At 36.9% G+C, this 23,318-nt stretch overlaps 1 pseudogene; it reads right to left on the bottom strand.

Moving 5' to 3' along the window:
* Positions 1-19,651: 19,651 nt before the first annotated feature.
* LOC132529930 (cyclin-G2-like) lies at positions 19,652-20,658 on the bottom strand (annotated as a pseudogene).
* Positions 20,659-23,318: the final 2,660 nt, after the last annotated feature.

Genomic DNA, 23,318 nt, shown 5'->3' with positions numbered 1-23,318 from the left:
TGAAAAATAATGCAAAGGACTCATGGGGGGAAAGGAGAAAACAAAGATCTAACGAATCAAGTTGAGTCTGAGGTTATATAAGCTCTCTGGAAATAATCACAATGGCAAAAGGATCATCTTTTAGAAGAATTCAGAATTTTCTTGTGATTCATAAAGAAATAGATGTGAAATTAGAGAAGATTTTGGATAAATTTGAAAATAAGAATGTGGGAAGGTAAAAGGATGAGATGTCCTTATCAATGGAGAATTGATAAATGAAACAGTGAATGAAATAACAGTCTCGCATTTTTTTTTCCTGGTCATTATAAGGGGGGAAATCCTAAGACAAATACCCAGGCTTCATTATATAAGACAGGAGAGAACAGAAAAACCCTCCAGCTAACTAACTCCATTGATCCTGCTGTAAAACACACATAAAAGTGTGTGGGACGGCGGGGAAGCAAACCTTTGAAAGATGGCAATGGAAAACTGAGAAGGAAAAAACAGTTGTGGTTTCCTTTGTTGGTCTGTGTAGAGCAAGGATTTAAAAGATGTATGGACATTACCTCTTGCAGAGAAGCAATTGAAATACTGCTTCCTTTATATCCTTGAGTCAGCATCACAGAAGGCTTCAGAAACTGTGCTACATCACCACCAGAAATGTGGATTGATCTCATAAAGCCACATTGTGACTGTCAGAATGACATACTTGTCAAATGTTAACGCTTTAACAAATTAACTCTTTTAAAGTCCAGTATAATGATTATTTAAATATTATTCACCTTCAGAAAGCAACATATTCATAAGCAAAATTTCTCTGCAGTAAATTTTTAAGATGGCCAGAAGTTCCCATCCCCTCCTTTAGGTATGCCCCTTTGTAATGTGATTTTGCATCTTCTCCCATTAAGTCTGTTTCTCCAGCCCTTGAATCTATACAGGCTTTGTAACTTGCTTTGGCCAATAGAAAAAGTGCAAGTGATTTTTGTACCAGTTCAAAGCCTTGGCTTCAGAAGGTCTTGTGTGCTTCTGCTCTCTCTGTTTCTTGGAACCCTACCCTAGTGCTACAAGAACAAGCCTTAGCTGGCCTGCTTGATGATGAGAGACATATATACCATCACACACACCCCCGGCCCCACACACACACACACACACACACACACACACACCTCTTTGGTACAAAGAAAAATAGTACTAGAAAACAAGTAAGAGGACATAATACAATAAGGATTTAAAAGAAATAACCCCCTAAAAGATATAAAGCACCCTGCACCAACAGCTAAAACTTCTCATCTCTGCCCCTGGAGGATACCCAGCTAATCTCCAGAAGTAGAACTGCCTTGCCCTTATACATGTGTCCAGAAGAGCTGTCCAGCTGAACCAAGCCCAGATGCACTGACCCACAGAATCAAGAACTAAAGAAAAGACTATGTAGAGACTATTAAGTTTTGGAATGGTTTGTTATACAAGCTGATTCATCCTCTAAGGTCCCTTCATCTGAAAAGTAAAAAACGAGCCTACTTACCTGACCTCTTAACAATAACTAACATTTATATCATGTATTGTGAATTCTAAAAAAACTAACAATATATGATATACATTTTCTTAAACTATAACTTTTTGAGAGGTAATATTTTACGGTGGTTGATTCCACAGGCCTTGGAGACAGATAAAATGGAGTTTACCTTCTGAGTATCACTCGCTAGATGTCTGACCTAGAGAAAATTACCCATCTTCTTGAGCCTCAATTTTCTCTTCTATAGAATGAGGAAGATGACACTATAGTTACTATGGGAATTAAATGGCATAAGGCCAATAAAACACTTAAAAAGTTTCTGGCATATTTTAAGCATCTATGAATAGTAACTTTCACTGTCAAATGAGGACGAAGTCTCACCCCAAAATCACATAGTTACTAATTGGCAGAAGCAGGACCATAACCCGTATTTTCTGATGGCAATCCTAACTCTTATCTGTTATAGCACACTGCCTTGCTGAGAGGTCAAAACTAGCTCAAATACTGAATGGTCCATAACGATGTAATGAAACCAAAACTCTAGAATCCTTGCAATATGTCTGTATTCTTATCAAATTATTTTAATTTAAAAATATATGTATTAACCATCTTTTAATGACCTAGTTTATGCAATACACTTTTTTTTTTACTATCCAACATAGTTACTTGTGACAATTATGATAAGATAGACCTAAATACAAAGAATTAATGGATTACTAGTTTTACAACTTGGTCGTTTAATTTGTAAGAAATACATATTTGCATTGGTTATCAAGAGTCAGAGGCTCTGCATAAATACTCAGCATAACAACATAGACATTTAGCCAATTTGAGCTTACTGTATGCTTATAAAATTAATGTGCAAGAGTGCTAAGAAAAGGCATTTAGAAAGGATGAGAAAAATTTCCCACTAATATTGGATCATGTTGACTGATGACCATTAAAAGCAAGAGTTGAAAATAGCCTCTTGTTATGAAAAATTCTGGGTCATAGTCCTCTGCGCCAACCATTCATTTAAATAGATGATGATAGATAGATAGATAGATAGATAGATAGATAGATAGATAGGTAGGTAAGCTTTGGTAAATGGAACAGCCCGTTATTCACGCTGCACTACTTGATGTCATTTTAACTTACAAATGGGTCAATTTGCAGTAGTTTCTCCTAGAGTAACCAACTATTTTACTGCTGAGGGTTAAATTATTGGCAGATACCAATAAAGTGCACTTTACTTCCTATTGTCGTTGTTCCTCAATAGGTCATGGATACTAGATAAGATATTTCATTAAAATTTTATAATCTGTATTTTTAGTACTTTCCTGCCTTCTCCTGCTAATTATTTCATATCTGTATGACTTACTCTACTACGTTGTATACACTTATAGCTCCCTCTCTTTATATGTTCTCCCTCTCCCCGGGCTGGAGAGTTCTATGCTTTAAAGTGCATCAGACTCCCCTAAGAAGCCTTTCAAAATGCAAGTCTCCACCCTGAGATTTTGATTCAGTTGGTTTGGTCTGCACCAGTTTCTGCAGTTGGAAATCTGTGTTTTTAAAAAGCATCCTACACTTTATGAAATGTCCATAGGAAGCTGTATGGAAGTGAATGTTTATAAATATGTAACAAGAAATTAGCTGAACATTGCATCTGCAGAATATATTAGAGAGGACTGGAGCAGGAAGAGAAATAACATTTATTAAGGACAAACTATAGACATATATATGTATTATTTTATTAGTATTACAGTAAGTCTAAGAAGCAAGTGTTGAAACACTTATTTTCTTCACATTAGGCCAGGGATTGTCAGAGTGATTAAGGAAAGAGAATTGTTAGCAACTGCAGTAGTCAAAACAATTTTAAGTACTTAAGAGCAAAATAAAAGGCCAAGAGCTTTAGATGTAACTCATTTGATCCTCAACCTATGATTTTACCAGCATTTTACTGATACGGAGACTGAGATTCCGTAATTTTAAAATAACTTGCCCAGTGTCACATGACTAATAAGACACAGATGGTAACTTTCAAACACACAGGCATTTAATCTCAATGCTTGTGTCCTAGTCAGAGAATAAATAGTAGAGCCGTGATTTGAATATATGTAGAACCATGATTTGAATAGGAAATAGAAGAAAATAGACATAACAAAAAATAAATACCATATTTGAAGTATACCAATTGTATAGTGAATTGAAAACCCATTATCACAGTATCTCAGAGCTGTATCTCTTCCTTCTGTTTAATAAACAGCATACGAAAAAAAAGCAGAAATCAAAGTAGGGAAGTAAACCAGATTTTTAAGAAGGACTTTGTTTGGATTTATTTAATACAAGAGGAGAAGAATGGAAACGATGAGTCACAAATATTGTTTTGCAAAAGGTCGGAAATAATCTGGTGGGTTTCCCCAGGAAATAAAAGTATGAGCTCAAAGAATGAGGAAAGCTGAAAGAGACTTGCAATAAGACTAAAGCAAATATAAGCACACCATTTTAGCTTCATTATTTAGAAATAGAACTAGACAGGTAGGAAAACAGGCTTCTGAAAAGCTACCATATTCAGGTTTCAAACAGAATTGAGTGAAGTAAAAATAATATCAGGGCAAAGGAGCAGTTCTAAAAAGGAACCAGACAGAGACAAATATTATTGAAATTCTTCTTTAACCAGAGCATGGAAACCTGCTTTTCAATTTATTTTTATTTTTTTTAAAGAAATGGAACTATGGGATAGCATAGAATATCATGCAATTTTGGGAACAGAGGTGAAAAATAGTTTAAAACTCCATATGAATTAGCATGACAAAATAACCTCTCAGAGAAAATGTTATGCCCCATACTGAAACACACAGTTAATTGTTTCCAAGAGATATAAAACACGTTTCAAATTTCTATCAAGAAAAAAAAAGAAAAACACGCATCAATTTTAACTCCGTAGTATGATATATAATCTTTAAAAGTCCAGTATTCTCTGAATGTCCTGAATCTTTTTTTATTGCCATAATTAAATTTGGACATTTAGTTAAATAGATTTAAGAGCATCTTTAGTTGATTTCATTTCATTACTGTGATGGGTGACACATTTATTAATGAAATATTAAACCAAGAGAATACTCACAATACATACTCCTCCCTAACCCTAAAGGCAATACTTTCTACTTTTACTAGTAGTCATTTCAATTATTTTGTCCCCTTTTAGGCAATGACAAAAAAAAAAAAGTATTAGGCAGTAGAACCAACTTAGAAAGCATAGTTGTGGGGGCTTCCCGGGTGGCGCAGTGTTTGAGAGTCCGCCTGCCGATGCAGGGGACACGGGTTCGTGCCCCGGTCCGGGAAGATTCCACATGCCGCGGAGCGGCTGGGCCCGTGAGCCATGGCCACTGAGCCTGCGCGTCCGGAGCCTGTGCTCCGCAATGGGAGAGGCCACAACAGTGAGAGGCCCGCGTACTGCAAAAAAAAAAAAAAAGAAAGAAAGAAAGCAAGCAAGCATAGTGGTAGACAATAACTAAAAATAAAAAAATTGTCCCAAAGGCCTTGCAAACACAATACCTAGAACTAAACTCATCATCCATTATCCTCAATCCCCAATTCAGCTTTTCCAATGATATGCTCAAGCTAAAAACTTGGAAAATAAACATTCATGACTCAATCCCTTTCTATCTCACATCCAAGATCAACTCTGTCACCATGTTCAAAAAATTCTTTCTCCTAAGCAGCTTTCATGTCTGCTCACTTCCTTCCATTCTTAACTGTCCAGGCAGTCACCATGTGTTATCTGCATAATATCCACAGCTCCCTAACAGAGCTCTCTGCCCTCAGTATTGATACAAAAAAAAAAAAAAATCTATTCTGCTTATTGCAGTCAAAATGGTCTTTCAGAGAATAAAGACACTCATGATGCCCTGCCCTATTTTATTACCAATGGCTATTTCTTGCAATTAGGATAAACCCAAGTTCCTTAAGATGTCCCTGTCCATCTCACCTGGGTCATTTCTTTCTGACGCTTTCTCCTTCTTCGAACTACCTCAGGATAATTCTCAGATACCATTCCTTTTTCTTAGAACCTTCCCATCTCTCCTCGCATGTCTAACTGCTACTCAACCTTCAGATCTCAGTTTAAACATTATTATCTCCTCACAGGCTTCCTCAGACCTCTAAAATATGTTGTGTTCTGTGGATTCAGTACTATGCATATGCACATAGCATGCTTTATTTTCTCTATCGGGACACTTAGAAGTCAGAATTGCAATTACTTGTTTAATTGCTTATCTCCCATGCTAGACTATAAGGGCTGAAATCAAGGCTTTCTTGGCTACAATTATATCCCCAATGCCCAGGTTAATGCCTGCTTTACAATGATCAATGATGAAGATAATGAAGATGATGATGATAATGAAATAACTGCAATGTTGACTATATTGCATTTGATGATTATAATTATATTATTGTGTAACTACCATCTTCCGGATTCTGGGTTAAATGATTTACATTTATTCCTCCGTTTAATTCTCACAACAATCCTTTAGTATATGTACTATGATTATTCCCATTTTAAAGTTAATGACTATTCCCATTTTAGAGGTAAAGTTATGTAGGTATAGAAAGGTTATTAAAATTGCCTGAAATCAAACCTCTAGTAACTGGAGGAAATAAGACTTGAATCCAGGTGTTTTGCCTGCAAAGGTTGTCTTTTTCAATAATATTTGTGTTGAATTTTATTGAATGTTGCAAGCCATGTGGAGGAAATTGCTCTTTATGAGTTTGAGTTTCTACAACCGAGAATTTTAGATATTGGATTCTTTTCCCATTGGATTTCTGATGATTCAATCTTACTCATTCACAGTGGAATCCTAGTGCTCTCAGCTCTGCTTCCTTTTCTTAAGAATTCTAAATGTATTATTTCCTTGGAAAATTACAAAACCCATAATATACAATACGTTTACAAAGTAAAAGGTTTTTAATGGGTATTCAGAAGTTTATAGATCAATGTCCTTCTAATTTTAAAATTAACTTAGTGACACTATTTTTCAATTAATGTCCTATTCTAATATGTCATCTATATTCAAAAAATAAGAAGAGAAAATCTTCCAAAATATAAGGATGCTTCTCAGCCTGCTTCTTATCTGAAGCAGGTTAGAGTCCAAAAGCCTCTTTTCATTTTGAACTTTCCCTGCCACTTTTAGCCCAATCTAATATAATTCTTTTTAAATCTTTGTGCATCAAATTAGGATCTATTCCATTAAACAAAAGATACATTCATATACTTTTTCTTAAAACCCATCTAAATCTTGGGTTCCCTGTGAGGCTGCTAGGATACAAAACCCTTCACAGTCTTAGGAGTTCTATTGTTTTAACAGGGAAGGTCTATGTGGCATACCCTTAAATTCCTTAGATGGCTTTTGTCTAACTGAAAGTATCTATGAGATATACCAACTTATATCTTTTGAGGATTTTAACAAAGGATGCTACAGCCCTATCTAATTTGATTTCTTACTTTGGTATTCTTTTGTTGGGAAAGAGTGAGCAAAGAAACAGTTTTACTTTCAAATCCAGCAATTTCTGGTTCATGTAATTTCTCTAAATTCTGCTCAGAAATTTAGAGGCTTCTTCTTTGGTGCATCTCTTCTTCTCCTGTTTTATCACAGGCAGCAAAAAGAAGCCAGTTGTCACTTTGTACATTCTGCCTGAAAATCTCCCCTGCCAGATCTATGAGTTCCTTAGGTTTCCTTTCTATTTCTCATGTGACCGTAGGCAACAGTACTGTCAAACTTTCTGCCACTACATAACAAGAAACCTCTGTTTGCAATCTCCAGTGACATTTTCCTCACTTTCCTTCAAGCCCTCGCCAATGGTTTCCTCAAGGTTATTTCCAGCTTCCACTAACAGTCTCCTTGAGACCCGTTCAGCTTTGGTCTACCACTGGGTCCCAAAGCCAATGGAAAATGCTTTGGGCAGCAGTGCTATACTTCCAGAACCAAATTCTGTTCTGATTAGAGCTGCATCACAAACTACTCCAAAACTTTGTGGCTTAAAACCAGAGCCATCTTATTATTACCTCTAATGGTTTTGTGGGTCAGGTACCATGGCAAAGGATGGCTCATCCTTGCTCCATGATATCTGAGGCCTCAGATGGGAAGACTGAAATGACTGTGGTCTGGATCTGCTGAGACTGACTGAGAGTTTGCCATCTACATAGTCTCAGGGTCTTTTCATGGGATGTCTCCATGTAATTTTTCCAGTATGGCAGCCCAGGGTAGTCATACACTTTACATTGAAGCTCAGGGCTTCAGAAGCAATAAATCCAATAGATCATGGTAGAAACGATAAGGATTCCTGTGATGATGCAAACCTAACCTTAAGCTCCAGTCCTAGTAGTTTTATTTCTATTCCATAATGTACTAAAACTAGTTCCTATCTTGAGACCATTTCAGTTACTGTTTCCTTTGCCTGAATTGCTATTTTTATGGATCTCTTCCTGGATTGCCCTTTATGTCATTCAAGTCTCTGCTCAGACTCATCATCACATGGAAATTGTCTTGACATGGTTACCTCCTGCATCAGTCACCCAGAATCCAGGGAAGCATGTCACTTTTCTTAATGTGATGCAGGGTGTGCAGCAGAGAGGTCAAAAAGAAAAAGAGAACCCTCTTTTGCAGGCGGTGAGATACTGCAATTACTTATGACTTTATTTTTTTCCTGACTTTTTTTTCCCCTCCTTGAATCTTCGTGGTTTTATGAAAAGCAAAGTGATTCACAGTCTAATCATATACCCCTTTTTTTCTTGTCCTTCACCTAATAGGTTTGGGGAAGTTGTAATTATAAATAGAAGAAATAAGTTAGAATCCAGGCTTTAAAAAGTGGGGATGATAGAGCAGAATATTCAGCCCTAAAACCCCTCAACCTTCCTCCCATCAACTGTGTCAATTACCATCTTCCTGTTTTGTTTTACTCCCATACCCTGAGCAACAGCAATAATATATGAAGGATAGAGAAAATGTCCAGTATAAAACAAATGCTTACGCATTTTTGTTCATTCAAATACTATTTCTTAAACTCTATCTCTCATCTGAACAATAGAACACCAAATGAAATTGCTAGTTTGGAAATTACATTAGACATACAGGGAAAAATTCTGACTTCAGTGGTTATAAGAAAGTACGATGTGTTGTGTTGTCATAGCAGATGCAAAAGAAATTATTAGAAAGTAATGCCTGGATCAACTTGGATGAACTCTCCCTCTAGGCAATAGAGGAAACTAGAAATTTAATTGTAGTCTTGTCCCTGTCTTAGAAATGTGCACTTTAAATCGCAAGGAAACATCATTAAACATCAAGTTTCATCACTTCCACCAGGATTTAGAAGCAAGTTAATTTCACATGCATTTTTTCTTAGTAAGGAAAATGTTTCCACAAAATCTACCTCATGGGAATCATACTAGAATTTATTACACAGTGAAAAAAAGCAATACAGAAATATCTTTGTGCAATTGCTAGACTAAAAAGCATAGGTGAAGCTAGTAACTTTGTATAATCCATTAAGAAAGTGTACCTGGAAGCCCCATTCTCAGGCTAGCAAACTGAAAGTCTTGACTCTCTTCCTGTGAAGATAAAATTACTTTATTGGAGCACAAATACTTGCAATGAAAGTGGAATGATGGAACTCTGGCCAGAAAGGACAGCCAGAAATATAATTTGTCAAATGATACTACAACATGTCCACTACACATATGTTACCCTGGAAGAGATAAGAGACCCCACAGGGCTTGAACATTTTACTTCCAGAAAAAAAGTGTCAGTTCGCACTTAACATATAATGTTAAGATTTTGTTTCTAATATCTAGGATAGCTGGTGAATGTTCTGATAGTTCACATTTTCAAGACATGTAGCAGTTATTCCTTTAGATTTCATATATTTTCTTTTCAATATTTTAAGAAAAACTACCTAAAATGTATTTCACATTTTCTGCCTTAGTAAATTGTGTGAAGAAGCATAATTTATCTTCTCTATTGATATAGAAGGAAAATACTTCATTGTTTTATTACCTTATATTTATTTTATTATCAGTGAATTTAACTTGTTCATTAAATATGTATATTTAGTTACATTTATATGTATAAGGACTTACATTATATATACAAATATACACACATATGTATGTGTATATGTGTGTGTATATTGCTGAATCAATTGAAAATAAGCTGTAGATGACTTGACATTTCACCTCTGAATATTTCAATATGTATTTCCTATAAATGAAGACATTCTCTTATATGTCCATAATACCTAAGAAAATTAACAATAATTCAATAATGTCTAATAAACATTCAATATTGAATTTTTCCCATCCTGGGATCTAATCCATGTTTACACATTTGCATGTGTTCATTAGGTCTCTTTAATCTCCTTTCATCTGGAACTTGTTGCCCTTCCTTTGTTTCTCATGATGTTTTCAAAGAGGCCAGGCCATTTGTCTTGCACGATGTCTCATATTCCGAATTTGTCTGATTGTTCTCTTATTATTAGATACAATTACAGTTTTTGGAAATAATAGATGATATAGCATACTTTTTTATTGTATCACATCTGAAGACATGCAATAACCAATTATACTACTATTGATGATGCTAAGGTTGTCATTTGGTAATCAAGTGACCACCAAATCTTTTCAGGTAAAGGTACATTTGACTGTGGTAATTAGTAATCTGTGGGATGATTCTTTGAGATCACATGAAAATTCTTTTTCCCAACATTTTATGTGTTTTAGCATTCATGTATAATGTTTGCCTGAATTAATCTTTATTATATTAGTTGTTACAATATAAGAAATTCTAGAAATGAAGTATATAGTTACTGGAATTAAGAAATTATTACATGAGTGTAACAGGATATTAGACACAGCTGATGAAATGATTAGTGAAGTGGAAGTTCAGCCAGTTAGTAGAAAATATCAGGACTGAAACACATACAAGGAAAAGGAATAAAAAATTAAGACTATAGGAGATGTATGGGACACTATAAAAGGCCTAATAAGAATGTTAAAATCCCTGGAGGAAAACAGAAATAATTGAGCAAGTAACTATGCTTTTTCAAGCATATGCAATAGTTACCTAAAGTTAAATGACTTTATTAAAAGAATAAAGAATATTCTTGAAAGAATACTGGACTAGAATTTTAAAGTTTCTAGCCTTGGCTTTACTAATGCCTACTCATGGCAAAAACGTCTTTATTCATTAGACATATCATTTAGCTTTGATGGTCTTCAATAGCCTCAGTTTTTTAAATGGTGATTTTAAAAAACCCATACTGTCTACCTTACAGGATTTCTTTTAAAATAAATCAAATGAATCACATACATAAAAGAACACTGAAAAGTGTTAACATTTTCAAATGTAAAGTATTGACGTTGACATCCTTCATAGGTGTTAAAATCACTTGTCATTATTGATTCCAAGAAGAAGGGACCCAACAGGAAAAAAATACTTTGTTATTTTATAATTATTGTTCTTCATAGGGAACAAGTCTTAAGTCTTCAGATAACTTACTATGCCAAAATAAAGCCCTTTGTGATTAACAAATTTAATAGAAAAGAGTGACTTAAACATATGTAGATATTGTTCAGTCTGTCCTTGAATAACCTTGTGTTGATTCATATATTTGTCAAGGCATTATTTGGAAAACATCAGAAAACAAACCAACTTTATCAGAACTACAAGACTATTTACAAAATAGTTTGTACACAAGTCCATTCTCTAGAAAAAATTAATGTTATTCATACATTTGCTTCTTTAGTAATGTATCTAACTTTGAAGAGTCAAAGTCATGCATGCATTTAAAGCTACATATACCAAGTTTATATGCTAATAGTTTTTCGTTTTAATTGTTAGGTATTAGGAATACCTTTGACCATTTTCAAGGAAACAGGCTCCTTAGTGGTTGCAGCAGCAGCTTTAGCATTGCATGCCCATGTCTGTTGTCCATGCTGATAGCCGTGGCTCACGCCCATCTCTGAAGCTTATTTAGGCGGTGCTCTGAGTCCCCCCCTCCTCACGCACCCCAAAACAATGGTCTCTTCCCTCTTAGGCAGCTCCAGACGTTTTCCTGGACTCCCTCCCGGCTAGCTGTGGCACACTAGCCCCCTTCAGGCTGTGTTCACACAGCCAACCCCAGTCCACTCCCTGGGATCCGACCACCGTATCCGAACCTCAGCTCCCAGCCCCCACCTGTCCCGACGGGTGAGCAGACAAGCCTCTCGGGCTGGTGAGTGCTGGTCAGCACCGGTCCTCCGTGCGGGAATCTCTCCGCTTTGGCTGCACTCTCCTACGTGACTCCGAAGCTTCCCCCAACCCCCACCCCCTGTTTCCACCAGTGAAGGCGCTTCCTAGCATGTGGAAACTTTTCCTCCTTCACAGCTCCCTCCCAGAGGTGCAGGTCCTATCCCTCTTCTTTTGTCTTTGTTCTTTTGCCCTATCCAGGTACATGGGTAGTTTCTTGCCTTTTGTGAAGTCTGAGGTCCTCTGCCAGCGTTCAGTAGGTGTTCTGTAGGAGTTGTTCCACATGTAGATGTATTTTTTAATGTATTTGTGAAGAGGAAGGTGATCTCCACATCTTACTCCTCCACCATCTTGAAGGTCCTCCCACTACATGGCCTTTTAAATGAATGAGATAGACTTTTATGTACTTGTACAAACCCTCAGCCCAACTCTATAAAAATGGAAGTTACAAGATACAAACACTAAAGGTCGAAGTATCCATTTCCATCTAATAGAAATCCCAGAAAGAAAAAAATAAATAAGAAAATGGAGAGGAGGGGCTCCCCTGGTGGCGCAGTGGTTAAGAATCCGCCTGCCAATGCAGGGGACCCAGGTTCGAGCCCTGGTCTGGGAAGATCCTGTATGCCGCGGAGCAACTAAGCCTGTGTGCCACAACTACTGAGTCCACGCGCCACAACTACTGAAGCCTGTGCACCTAGAGCCCATGCTCCAAACAAGAGAAGCCACCGCAATGAGAACCCCACTCACCGCAGTGAAGAGTAGTCCCCACTCACCACAACTAGAGAAAGCCCACACGCAGCAACGAAGACCCAACGCAGCCAAAAATTTAAAAAAGGAAAAGATAATGGAGAGGAAAAACTAAAGATATAATAGTCATGAAATCTTCATAACTAAAGAAAAATACATGCCCTCAGGTGAGAAGCCACAGAGTACAAAGCAGACCAGAAAAGACAAAATAATACATATTTATAAATAGTACAGAAATATTTAAAAACATTAAACACAAAGAGAAATTCTCAACATTTGTAGGGTAAAATGGTAATGTTAAATTTGAATCATTGAGCTGAGGTTCCCAAAGAGCAACATTGGATGTAAAATGATAAAAGACTAGAGTACTATATAGAGGATAAAGTATGGATTATTTTGTGAATGATGTTGAAATAATTGGTTCACTATACTATGTAAAACACAAAGGAATTATGACTCTTCACAGAAAAAAAGCTCCATGGATCGAAGACATATTGTGAAAAGAAAAGCAGAATTAGTGGAAAGTGTACTCTAACATCTTTTCTCTCTCTATGGAGAATGACTTTAAAATAAGACCAAAAGGCATTAATGAGGTAAAGAAAAATCATGTATAACATTACATCCAAAAAATAAAGATTTCCTCAGACAAGGGCCCCTCAGATAACGTTAGCAGTAAGAGGGTATTTGCAACATCCAAAAGTGACAAAAGGATTAAGATCTGGAATATCAAGGAAGTCTTAAAAATTATCAAGAAAAAAGGAAACCAGTAATAACTTATAATGTAAAATAATATGAAAAAAATTATATATCTGGATCACTTTGCTGTACTTCTGAGACTCACACAATATTGTAAGTCAACTATACTTCAATTTTTTAAAAAAGACTAAAAAAGAATAAGGAAACCACAAAAAATTGAGAAAGGATAGGAATAGGCAATTTATAGACACAAACACCATTAAATATACAAAAAGGAAACCAACTTCAGTAGTAATCACAGAAGTGCAAGTAAAAGTAACAATGGCTACACTGCATGTTCATCATATTGGCAAAACTTCAAATAATATTAAGTATTGTTGCAGGTTCAGGGAAGCAAAAACCCTGATGCACTATTTTTGGATGTAATCAGTAGCATTCATTTTGGAAATAAAATCTGTTAGTTCAATAAGGGTATGTACATCTCCTAGAATCAAAAACAAGCTCTAGAGAAACTCTTGTTCAGGTACACAAATAGGCATGAATAAAAATGCTCATTGAAGTACAACAGTAGAAAAACATTGGAAGCAATCTAGGTATCAGTCAATAGAAGACTAGATAACCTAGGTGAGTACTAAAAGAGGATAATTCCAATATATTTATTTTTTAATCCAGTTCCATATGGGCTGAATGAAAAAAGTAAGAAATGTAATGCAACACATGTAGTAATATATGAATCTAATATTTATATGAAACTTATGTAATTTATATATACATATATAAGTATATATGCATTATATGAAGCAATACTGTATATTTTACCTTGACACTGTAAAGACATTTATGGAAGTATGAATTGGCAGGACAAAAATTAAGCACAAAAGGAAAGAAAGCATAATGGGATGGGATCGTGCTGGGAGATGAAGGGTATAAAAATACAAAATAAAAATTTGTCATATACTGACTGATAATATACCGAGGAATATACCTCAATTTAGTTGGATGCACTTGAGATCCTCCTTCTCAAATTATAACATTCCACATGGGCAAGGTCATAGTGAAACAAGCACTCACATATACTGCTATTAGATGATACTTTTCAGGACATAAACTCTAATCTGTGTTTTTTTGGAATGTATAATAAACTAGTCAATTTCTAAGTCTATATTATTTTATAGGAGCAATTTCACCGCTCTTGACTATCAAGGCCATGTTTAACCAACCCAGTCTTAGCCTTTATCTAGTTTGTAAGATATTTCTCTTTTATTCATTCAACAGATGTTTACCAAACTCCAATTACATTCCACAAACTCTCTTAAAACTCATCCCTGTCCTTTATTGGTTCCCCTTCCACTTCTGATTGCTCTATTATTTTATTTTTTATAATTTTGATCTACCTCTAAATCTGAAAATCTCTAAAATTAAACCATATTTTTGCCTAAAATACTCTTTAGACTAATCTTCTATTCTTGTACTTCTCTATATTGTCAATTTCCAAATCCAAATCTATGTTTTCATCTGGATATTTACGCTTTCATAACATTCTACTACCTCAAACTCAACATAAATCAGTTGACTCTCATTATCTTCTACCCCGAAACATCTCCCATTGCCAATTATGGTTGGCTTCTCTGGATGCATTGTTATCCCAATTGACCACTTAAATTTAAAAAAAAAAAAAAGATTCATATATTTGTTTTTCTCTTTTCCTTCCCTGATCAATCACATCAACTCCCATAAACTCATATCTGTATTGATTTCCTATTGCTGTTGTAACATATTACTACAAACTTAGTGGCTTAAAACAACTTAAAACAGCAATCAATTTATTATCTTACAGCTTTAGAGGACAAAAGTCTGAAATGGGCTAAAATCAATGTGTCAGTGGGACTGCATTCCTTATGAGAGTTCTAGGGAAGAATTCTTTTTTTTTTTTTTGCCTTTTCCATCTTCTAGAGGCTACCCACCTTCCTTGGCTCATGGCCTCCTCCCATCTTCAAAGCCTGCAATGACTAGTTGAATCTTTTTTGTGCTGCCATTTCTCTGGTTCTATTTTTTCTGTCTCCTTCTTCCTCGATGACCCTTTGGATTACACTGAACCCACCTGCAAAATCCAGAATAATTTCCTGCATTAGCTGATTAGCAATCTTAATTCCAATCTCAACCTTAATTTCCCCCTCACCATGTAACATTCACAGTCTCTGAGGATTAGGATTTGGACATCTTTGTGGAGCCATTATTCTATCTATCACATCATCTAATCCAAATCAGTTGAAATATCACCTCCCCCATCCTTTTTTTTTTTTTGCTTTTTTCCCCCTTATTTCATAATTTAGGACAAATCCTATGCAAAATTCTTTTCCTTCCAAGCACTTCTGGGAGTTCCACCAGGTACCTCGCATGTACTTAAACCAAGTCATATTTTTTTAAAGTTTCACCTGTACTGTTATCCCTCTTTTCTTCCTTAGCCTTGTTCATTAAATACAAGCATGTCTTCTGGTTAGTGATGTAGCCTTGGAGGATCACGATCACTGTTCCTAGCCTTGCCCATCATTTCTGCTGATGCTGCAATAGTGGCACTCAAATCCCAGAAGCATCAAATTTTTGAATTGGAGGAAAATGCTTCTTTCCACTTTTTGTGTTATGTTCTACTAAAGGATAACACAGCCAAGTTGCTTGTTGCCATCTTAGAGACTTTTTTTAAAAACTTAGTTTTTACTTTAAAATATAGATCCATAGAGGAGACAAATCTAACTGGCAAAAATGATATGTACTCAGCATCACTATTCCCCAAGGATGAAAAATGCCTGGTTTTGGTTTGAATATCTACAGATTGAGTCATTGACTCCCTCTTCTCTGAGGTCAAGTTTTCATCCAAGAAGCCTCCTCAGTTAGGCAGGATAGACTCTGGTAGACCTAATCACCATCACACAGACCACATCTATCTTAAACCAATGGTGGAAACAGCTTGCTTAAATGCAATCAGCTACAACCACAGCCTCTCACACCTATTCCTTCTTTACTTTTCCATAATCACTGCTTGCCCTGCAAGGGAGGTTCACGTAGTATTTATGTAATTGCAATAGCCACCACCGTCACCCTATTGTCTATATAATCCTCGCCCATCCAACATGACATCATTGATTAAGATTCCTAAATCAGTGCTACTTTTCTATTTGGGGATGTATAGTATTTTTCTGTGACCATTCGAAAAAAATACAAACAATCTATCATTCAAATAGCTTTCTAATATTTATAATATGACTTCCATTGTTTTGTTTTTAGCTATTGCCTTTCTTCATCCTAGTCCTTATGTCACACACTTTCTTTTTCAAATTATCTAAGTCACATCATCTTTAAACATCCACCACAAATCCCCACTACCTCTCAATACAGTTGGGAAATTTTCTAGGACAATTTTAAGTCTTTTTAAAAATTCAGTAAATCAGTTGATGCTTAAATGACTGAGTAAGTATGGATTTTGTTTAATAGATGTCAGCTGTTGCTTTATTGTACCTAGGTGAGAAGAGTATCTCTTAAAAATAAAAATTAAACAATTTATGCTAGGGTTAGCATTACTTTGTTATTACCCTCTCGGGCTAGCAGACCATTGATAACAGCCCCAGGTGTTACTCTGTTCTTTCTCGCTAGACTTAAACTCAATAATTCCAGGTTAAGTCTCATCCTGATATCCTCAAAAACCCAATTTGGCAATTCTATTATTTCCTGTCTGTACCCAGTACCATTAGCAAGTCTCCTTTCCTGAGGCCACTGCCTGCCTTTTTAGAAAAATTCTCTTTTATCAGTGGCTCCAAACTCACAATATTTTTCAACTGACTTGCCTTCAGTCCTTCTGGAAATGACTGCCACTCTTTCAGGCTAGATCAAAAATATACGTCTTTAAATTCCAGAGTTTCTCATAAAAAGTCTAGTTCACCATTCATAGCCATACCAGGTCAAATTACTGCCATATGATTATTAATAAATCATGAAATTAGTTTATCTGAAGATAATGTGATCACTTTCACTGACAGGGAAAACAGGGACTATAATTCAATACCCAAAAACATTTGAGGAAGGAAGTATTCTTCACGAAGCTTTCTGGTTGAAAAATGCTGCATAATTTCAAAATAGCAGAATCATTTGGGCAACAGAGGAAAAGAGCTTCAAGGGTTCTGAAGTTATGTCTTTACTCTGATGCATTTTTAGAGATCTCTCATGAGGACAAAATAACCCTTAAGGAGGAAAAAAATACCAGTGTTGCTGTAATTTTTGATAAAAGCAAATAGTTCCAACAAAAGAACCGGGATTTAAGACACTGTGTGAGCAGAAGGCCAAAAGATCGGGTACTTGGGCACTTAACAAGTTAAACGTGCTGAGAAACTCATTGTTAGCAGCTTGCATGCATTTATTGTCTCTCCTAAGGAGGTTGAAGAGACAAGCATTATGAAAACCAATTTTTTCAAAAAGTGAAATCGTGTCTTGGGGTCTTCATTGGTTATCTCTGACCTGACAGAAAAGAGTTACTGAGCTAAAGTTAAGTCATCTCATCACCATTTCAATTAATTATAAGATACGTGGAGGGTTATGAGGAAGGAACTTAAACTAATGACTCTCTGCTTCTAACACCATGAAAAACCCTGGGTTTATCAGCACTCTTAACACTGGCTGAAATCTCCTCACATATAGTCCTTACCACATGCCTAAGACAAGCAGGGTACAGTACTTCCCACACAAAAATGACTTGTGCAAAAGTTAGAATGGAAAATATCTGAGAACAATCACCTGTGAACAATCTTCATTCTTGTTTTTCTTAATCACTGAACAATTGCAGCATCCTACACTTTCTCCTCTTTTCTTTCCCTGGGCACCTGCACTCTTACTGTTTTCAAATGTCTCTTCCTGATCTTTCTCTCTATTAAACAACACAACCTCCACCTTATTCGTTGCCATGCAAGAGTCCTTTCTGTGGATAATGAACTGCCTTGTGTCCTTCTCTTTCAGGACCGCTTCCCCTCCCCTTACCTCCTAGATGATTCTAAAGTTTTCCACATACGTGACAGTGAAAAGAGTCTTTGGAAGGAACCATAGGACTAGCCCAAAGCAGCATTTCATAAGTGTAAATTTTCTTTGTCATTTGCTGTTTTATCATTAATGTACATAAATTTAGCATCCTACTTCAAAATGCATCTGAGTTTCTATTAATCTGAGATGTATGAAATTGTTTGCCAAGCATGGAAATTGATGCTACAGGAAGACAGACCTTGATTAATTGTGACTTTTAGTACTCCCGTAAGCCTCTCTACTGAAAGCTATTCTTTTTCCGATGTCCACAGGAAAGTGGATATATGGAGAGATAGTGGAGGTGACATTCTCCTGATTCCCTCATTCTTCTTCCTGACTTTTACTCTTCCATCTGCCTGTAAAAGTCCATCCTCATTTAAGGCTATTTATTGTACATCATCCCTGTTAAGCTCATTTCATTGAATGTAGACCTTCAGACCTGGCTCACAGTATTTTTCTGCCATACTTCTGCCGTAATTCTAGGAGATTTTAGCATTCATGTAGACAAAGGATGGCATCCTAGTTTCAAATTCCCTAGACCTCTTTCACCTTACCCTTTCCTCCTCTGCATTACAGCGCTCCTCTAAAGAACACATTTTAATAGCTCACTCAGAAATTTCAAAGTTTCATATTCTATACTTTGTAAACAAATTTTTGTTTTTTCACCTCTCTCCTACTATCCTTCCCACCAAATCTTCACAACAATTTCCACAAACCCTCTAGTCCCTGGATTCCCCATTTTCTTTGGATTTATCGGTTCCATCCTAGGCTAACTTCCTTCCTTACTGAGCTTGGACCTCAGAAGTTCAGCAACTGCAAAACCCAAATCCTGGAGCAGTAACAGTTAATCTTTTTTGTTTCTACATTTTGATAGTTGAGAATACTGGATAAAAATCTTCCAATTCTTTGATTTTGCACTACTATAAATTCATGATTTTCAGCCCTGGCTAGGACCTCAGCATCAACCTCAGTACTCTTACTTTCCTTGATTAGTTCCCTCCAACCTTCCCCTCAAAACACATTCAGAGCTTGCACCACTCCCCTCCCTCAAACCTCATCTTCACTCAGACTCAACTCTTTTATTCTCAGCAGATATCAAAGTCTTCTGCTTTATATTTCATCATGGGAAAAAAAAAGGTTCTCTCTTTACCTCCCTACATCCTTACCAGCAAAATATATTATCCATATGGAAAAGTAGTTAAAAATTATTTTATTCAAAGAAAAAACTACAGTGCAAAATTTAAATCATTTGAGAGGTCCTAACCCATTTGATAGCTTAGAATATGAAAATAAACCAGATCTGATCTGAATAACTATAGACAGCAGGTGTTCCAGTCTTTGTTTTCCTACCTAGATAGGGGCTGGACCAAAAACTACCTACTTCCCCATTTATTGCTTATAAACTATATGTATACTTTAAATTCTGACACAATGTAATTAGATTTCTAAAATGGAAAACACAGAGAGTGTGCCACTTTTGAGTCGAAAAAGATAGTGCATCTTTGATCACTGAGATGGCGAGAGAACTGCTGAGACTTCATTCTCTAAAACTCACATCCACAAGGGATTCACTTTCACTTTCATCAAGACAGCAATCTTCTGGTATTGTTGACAACTCAGGAACACCAAAGTTGCTGTCTTGGAGGGTCTGGGCTCTTGCCTATAGACAATCCAAACCAACTTCTTGCAACATTCAAGAGAAAATATCCAGCTAGTCATTTAGAAACTATTTACTTACCTCCAGTAAAAGGACTCAGTATCATTAATCTTTGAATACTTTATAACAAGCTGGAGAAACTGCGATAACTTAATGAATTACGTTTCTACTTCCAGATTGAGAAGACACAAAGTTAATACGGATGGCTTTGCTTTTGCAAAGACTAGTAGAAAATTGCAAGCTTTCAGCTGAGCTTCCAGTTTATCAAGGCTCAATATTTCTTTCCTTTCCGAAATATGAAGAAGTATAATAGTCTTGTGTAAGAAAAAAAAAAGTTTAATACAGCAGTATGTTCCATTTCATAGTTCTAATTTTTCTTCCAAAGTTATTTTTTTCCTTCATTTTCTGTCAGAAGCAGTGCATTTACATTGACTAATCCAGACTACTTCATGAGAAGATGAATCATTGCATTCTTCTTCAACTCTTCTGGCAGCCAGCAAAAACAACAGACTCCAGTGCAAGACAAATTTTAGGTTTCACCTTCATAAAAGCCAAGGATCAGTCCAAAATATTGACAACCAGGATAAAAGTTTATGTGCAAGATTGAAAATAAAAAAGTTGGTTAAATCCCTTAAATCTTGACCTGTCTCTGTCTTTAACACACAATGTTATTGTTCTCAGGGGAAGCCTTCGTCAAGCTCAGTCCTTTTTTGTGGTTGGAATTTCTGTTCCTATTCCAAGTAGAGTTAGCTCAGAGAGCTGAACTTATTCCAGCCTGCCAAGACCTATGCCCCCAGATCCTTCACTAGGTGGGAGAGGCAGCATCTGGCCTGGGGAGAGCTGAGCACAGAAGAACACGATGGACTCTTCCCTGGGTCAGTGACCCACCAGCTCAACAGTGCCCCCAACAAGCATCCAACCCTCCACTGCCTCTGCCACCTCCTCCGCAGCCTCAGAGCCCAGCTTCACACCGCTGCCCATGCCCACCCTCCTACTGACAGCATCTCCTCCTGCAGACTCTGGTTTCCCAGCAGCTCTCGGGCCATGCCATGCCATCAGCAGAAGCTGAAGCAAACCTGTTCTTGTTCATCATATTCTTAATTTCCAAAGTTAAAAATTGTTCTTTGATTTTCCCTTTTCTATAAGATCCCGTTTTGGCTTCATAAACAGATAATCTTTTCTTCTATCTTTGATTATATTAACTATGAATTTTTTTGGTTCTCTGTTCAATTGATTGTTTTTGTCCAAGTTTTTTTTTTGTTGTTTTTGTCTCTGCCTCTTGAGTTGTCTTTTCTCAAATGTCCAGTGATTATTGGCATTCCCTTTATATGTAAAAATGAGAAGCTGATTGGAATAAGTGCATTGGTGTGTGTTGGTGGAGGGTAGCAACCTGGCTGTCTAGGATTCTAGGAGCAAAGCAGGAGAAGCAGCCTGCTAGTCCAGTATTTCAATACATAGATGTTTACATAATTCCAATATTCTTAGCTCCAACACTCACCCCTATCTTATCCTATGTCTGTTGTCTCTGAGTCCAGAGCTCCTGAGCTTAGTTTCTCCAGGCTAAACCTGTTGCTGCATACGATGGAGGTGGGTAGAGTCGTTCTCTGACTGCTCAGGGAAGTGCAGGGGAGCAGGCAAGTTCAACCAGTTGATGTACAGATATTAAACCAATCATGTTGCCAATCACACCTCAGCCCATGTTCTAGGCATTCTTCAAGGCAAATTAGATAAATTCTTATAGGTACCCCACCTCTTGCAGGTATTTGGATTTCTACTTCTTCTAGTCTGGTAAGTTCATTAAATCTCCTCCATCAGTTTGCTATCTAAACATTTTTTGAAATCTTTCATCCATGGTTTTCCCTTATGTTGAATTTACCCTTGTGGTTAATACTTTTTTGTTTCTTCACTGATATTTTAATGAAGTTTTTGGAGGGAGAGCTGATGGGCAAGGGTGGTCAATCTGCCAAACTTAACGGGAAGGGTTCAGTAGTTAACTGTTGCTATTTCTAAAACATTGGACAACATCATAAGTGTACATATGGGTGGTTTGGGGGGCATCAGGTAATGCCATATACCATTTGCAACATTAGAATATCCTTTTGACTCTATCTTCAAAGTATGATCAGAATTTGAACTCCCCAATAGCTGTCATCCTAATCCAGTGATATCATTTTATACCAGGACACTACCATCTGTCATGTGGATTGAGATAATGTAGCAAATGAGAAAAGCCAATCTGGATTTATCCTGATGCCTGAAATCTGCCCAATAGCTGACTTCATTCCCATACTATGCCTGCTAGCATTTGGAGGAGAGGTCCTAACTAATGCTTATACTGTTCAATGAGTAGATGCCTAGCAGTCATTTCAAGGAATAGGCTTTCAGTTTCCCCCCAGATTTCAATCTAACCTGACATTCATTTGCCACCTTAATATGTGCTCACCAGCCCCTTAACTCCCATTCATGGCTGCCCTCTGTAGAAGGGGTATAGACCACTGACAACCATGTATTCTATGTCAAGAGAAGGGGGGTGTAGAATATAAAATGGGTAAGCCTCTTTAATACAAGAGAAGATCCAATGACAAGAACAATCTTGGTTGATGTTTTGTAGTTTTGTCAAAATAAGAGTAGTAAACTTTCATTGAGTAATCAGCCTCCTTGTGCTTATTATGTACATGCAGTTCCTATTTTTGCTTTCAGCAAACCCATAAGAAAAATGTGAACCACATGGTCCTGAGAGGAGGTAGCCGATCCAGTACTAAGACTAGGAACTTATCCTTGAACCATAAGCTCAGTTAATGCAGCTGGCAGAATGGTCCTGGGAGCATATGAAATACCACTTTCAAGCCTCCCAGAATAACTTGGGAAAACTTCAAAGTGAGCTTTTTCTGAATAGCCACTGGACACAAGTGAAAATGCACGCCTCCCTATCTCTACCCCAATTTTTCTAACCACAAGAGAGGACTGCCAACAATTAGGTTACACCCATTCTCAACCATCTGCACTATTCTTTCCCAAGAATCTTAAAGTTCATCATGTGTACCCTTGACCCCATCTTGTCCCAAGCTACCTAGTACTCCATCAGTACCTCATATTTTTTAATCTTCCCTTTTATCTTCTTATTATTCTTAAGTAGTGCCCTTGCTTTATTCTCATAAATGCTTTTTGCCTTACATTGTTTTGTCCAATATTAGTTTAGCTAGATCAACTTTCTTTTGGGTTTTTTTTTTGCGGTACGCGGGCCTCTCACTGTTGTGGCCTCTCCTGTTGCAGAGCACAAGCTCCGGACGCGCAGGCTCAGCGGCCATGGCTCACGGGCCCAGCCACTTCGCGGCATGTGGGATCTTCCCGGATCGGGGCACGAACCCGTGTCGCCTGCATCGGCAGGCGGACTCTCAACCACTGC

Source organism: Lagenorhynchus albirostris, chromosome 11 (genome assembly GCF_949774975.1).
Source record: "Lagenorhynchus albirostris chromosome 11, mLagAlb1.1, whole genome shotgun sequence".
Lineage (NCBI taxonomy): Eukaryota > Metazoa > Chordata > Mammalia > Artiodactyla > Delphinidae > Lagenorhynchus > Lagenorhynchus albirostris.
This window is presented reverse-complemented; position numbering and strand designations above follow the sequence as displayed.